General features: G+C 36.6%; 1 pseudogene; it reads right to left on the minus strand.

The window, feature by feature from the left end:
* Window positions 1-2,537: 2,537 nt before the first annotated feature.
* Window positions 2,538-3,749, minus strand: LOC130945515 (sucrose transport protein SUC4-like; annotated as a pseudogene).
* Between the last annotated feature and the right edge of the window lie 641 nt (window positions 3,750-4,390).

Raw genomic sequence — 4,390 nt, forward strand, 5'->3', positions numbered from 1 at the left:
CGACATGCAAACACGACAACTCAGCAAATTGTATGTGTTTAGTAAGTTTTTTTTACCGTTTCTTAAACATAACTATATATTACCGAATTCAAAATCAACATACAATTTATTTATTATCGATATGGGTGTGAGGTCCAATATGTAATGTATCTACATCCCCCATCTCATTTTATGGTATGTTAATATAGAATGCTAAGAATAGGATGATAATATGTTAAAACCATGCTAAGAATTTATTCACTCGTAAACTGTTGAGGATATGCATGATCTAAATCCAAATCAACTGTTAAGAGAAAATGGTTATACCCAAAGAAAAAAAGAGCATTAAATCCATCAGAGCAATTGACATATTCACTGCTGGCCACTAAGCAAATTCAGCTAACCTATACAAAAAGTAGCAGAAATTTCTCAGATTCCAAACAGAAGATCATGATTGAAGCTGCAACTTGTAATTGACATTGCTTCAAAAATCAAAAGAATTTTTTTCATGTGGAATATAATTCCCAAGCACCAGCAACTCATCTTGGTTGGAAAGGATGTTTGCCCATATGAGCAATTCTTTTGAAGCCCCAGTTACGTTTCCATCACATTTTAGCATTTAAAGTCAAAATCTTTACATAGGTGGGACTGATTTAGTTTACAATGAGAGATTCTCCACTGATTGCACAAGTTAGATTATTATTCAGTACTTTGGTGACATACAGCTTTTATGATTACATTTTGGGTTGCCAAGATGATTGGAAAAATAATGCAAGTTGCTTCTCTTACATTATTCCTTAGACATCAAAAGCAAATGTATTACATGAAAGTAATGACTTATGATAAGATAGAGAAGATGAAATTTACACCATTTGATCCAACATGAATGTTCAAACTTAAAATACAAAGTTGCATGACTTTTTAAGTGATAATGTGATCTTTTAATCACTTTTAATACCATTCATGCAATCCATTCTAGAGCATTTTCATTTTTTTTTTAGATAAATAAATTCAGAAAAGGAAAGAATTCATAACTTATAGCTGGCACTGAAAATTTGGCTCACTGGCATTAGACTAATAAGATGAAAGAATGATAAGTATTCAGTTAAAAGAAAGGCTCCAAAATGACTGCAATAAAATAGAAGTATAGGAAAGATAAATATTTACAAGACATTGCTAGCTATTCATTCTCTTACCATCATTACTTGTGGAATGAAATGAGTGGCAAAATGAAAAAGGAACATCATACCTCATAGGCTCATACATATGGGTTCTTGCCTTTTGTGGTCCAGATCGAGGTATAGCTATGAAGCGGAGCCTTGGACCAATGGTTGAGTTGTTTCCGTGCCCTCAAGGTCACAGGATAAAGCCGTGGAAGCAACCACGGATGTAATTGTCTGGTTAGACTGCGTACATTAATCCCTTTGGGTGTGACCCTTCTCCGGACTCTGCGTTAGCACGGGATGCTTGTGCACCGAGCTGCCCTTTATCGAGGAATAGCTATGATAGATATGAATCCACTAATAAGGGCTGCAACAGCTGCCACAGCAAAGATGGGAGTTTTTCCCAACAAATAGTTGACACCATGGACACCACCATCTATTACAGGCATCAACATGATAAATGTAATAACCAGTAGCTCAAAAAAATACAACAAATTCTATACCCAAAGTTTTTGTTCATTTATACACTCAGAAAACAAAATATTTGCCTTTCCTCCTTCACCATCTCTCCTAAACAGACCCTTAGGCTTAATTAGTCTTAAATACATTATCACCAGAATGAAATGATTTTTCATATCCAAAGTGTTATGCATTGAACATGTGTAAATCACATTTTTTGTGCCTTGGTGCTCATCTTAAATTCAAAATTCAATGCTCCCCAAGAGAATACGAAATTTGGATTTTTTCTTCATGGCAGAGTAAATCTTAATGATACACACTATATTTCTCATGGAAGTTGAATAAGTTCCAAATTGACTTACTCATTTACTGAAAATAAAGCAATGCAAAACAAGATGTACCAGTGGGATAACTACATCAAGATTTAGCACTCCCATTGACAATCCTGAAGTATCAGCAGTTAATATAAATAACTCAAATTTATATCCCCAAAAAACAATAAATTAACACAAGAAGCCTGCCCACCTTGCCCAATAAGGCATATGGAACACTATAAGCGACCTGAAATAATTAGTCCAATAAGTTAGATAACATATTAAACTAAATTTGTGTGTATCAGACAATAAAATGACATCATTTCCCAAATTTTCTTTTGTGACACACAATGTTTTTCTCAAAGAACGATGTTAGATGGCCAACAAATATTATCATTTTTTGCCAGCAATAATTTGTACCCATATCTACAGAAATTTTGTACACAAGAAGCATATAATTTGCACCTATATTTAAAGAGTTTTGCATACATAAATCAATACAGTTTGCACCCACATTTTTCAGAGTTTGCACATATGAATTAGTAAAATTTATTTGTTAAAGACAATTTAGTATTTATGTTGTTCAAATTATGACAAAAAATACTAAAAATTGCTTGTCCTCAAGAATTTCTGTTTCTCAAATGAATAGGTATGACAACATATATGTCAGTTTAAAACACTTGACATCTTACAGCCAGAGGAGATCAAAGAATGGTAAAAGATTGTGGATGCAGCAGCAACAATGGTGAATGGTGGTAGATCTTTGCCTAAGTAGCCACTTTTCTCTTCCACAAGTTCAATATCAATTCATTAATTCCTTATGTGATACAATGATAAGAGTTCTTTATTTATACTCTTAAAAGACTAAGTAATTCTAACGGGCTTAATTCGTACCCCTCCTAATATTAAATCCTAAATTATAAGATTTGAAACTCCCCACAAAAACCAAATGCCCCCATTCTAACAACTGATATTAGGAGGGCTTAATTAGTACTCCTCCTAATATTCCTGCATAGACTCTCCATTAGAACTGATATTATTCCAAGAAGAACTGAATTCAACAACAAACCAAATGCCCCCATTCTAACTCCCTTTATTTGATTCACCACCGTAAATGTCTCGTCCCATCCAATCCGTATCGGAAAGAAGAAAAGGAAATCAGGCAATCCATGTTTGAGCAGAGACAGATAGTATTGTCTAGTCTTTGAGAAATACTTGAATGTCCCAAATAACCCCCACAGGAAAGGTTCTTCTGAAGCACCTCCTGACTCCCCAATTGAACCTTGGGGGACTTCATGTGCAACCATGATGCTGATATAAAGTGGTCATCACCATGAAGCCAACGTCGAGATAGAAAGCAGACTTGAGATTTGCACAACTAATGTTGCATCCAGCTGTGACTGTGAAAGGAAAAATTTTGTGCCAACCACTGTACGATCCAGTTGCATAGCCAAGAATGTTACCAATGACCATAAACAGGGAAAATTAAGCATTTGCAACTCGCGTCCTTCAGTGATCCTTGGCTTACATTCCGAAAAATAGGGTGCCAATGTACTGTTTCACAGATGATCAGTGTTATTTACAAGGGATTTAAACTGACATCAAAGTCCAAGAACATAAGGGCATTTTCTTTAGGTAAGGGTGTGTGTTGAGGAAAGTCCCGTTCAAACATAAAAGGGTCACCTTCACAAACACAGCTTATGCAAAATGCTATGAAACTATGCCAAAACCAATTTGGAACATTTCAATTTGATACGATTTATAAATTAAGAGTATTTCTGAACATTTCATTCCAAACTTCAAGTTCCAAAATCTTAAGATTCAAGTAGGCCATTGAGCCATTCCATTTTCAAAGGCTTGACAGGAGTCACAAAGTATTAAAACCCTGGTCAAAGTTAAATCAGTTTCATGAATCCAGAGCCTCTTGATTTCATGCTTAGTTCACGACGAACTTTCACAACTATTGTTTGATTCCAGACGAAAAATCAAGCTACAACAGAAAGATGAATTGCGTCACTAACCATGCAATTCAACGGTTTCACTTCACTCAATCAGTGAAGTAAATCCAATTAACCGACAGAGCATAATCAAATTCCAGAAACGAAACCACAAGCAACGACAATATAAGTGTGTCATGCAACGATTTCAAAATTGATCTACTTTTCCTATTAATTTTACCAGTGATATCGCCGAGCAATGCTATGCAAGGGCTTTAAATGACGTTGTTGGCAACATCAAGGATCCAAAGCCCCAACACGAAAACCGCAATGGTGCGTCGTGTCGCCGAGCCACCACCCAACTTCGGCAGCGTGCCAGAACACGAGCACCGAGAACACAATGGAGGGCCTTCGACGGCCGAACCGGCTCCTACAGCGGTAGCTCACGTGGCCCACGAGGGGAGGGACGAAAAGCCCGGAGAGAGGCCCGCAGAGCCATATCAAACTGTCCCACGCGTGGGAGATCCCTAGCTGCTGC

This window comes from Arachis stenosperma, chromosome 8 (assembly GCF_014773155.1).
Source record: "Arachis stenosperma cultivar V10309 chromosome 8, arast.V10309.gnm1.PFL2, whole genome shotgun sequence".
Lineage (NCBI taxonomy): Eukaryota > Viridiplantae > Streptophyta > Magnoliopsida > Fabales > Fabaceae > Arachis > Arachis stenosperma.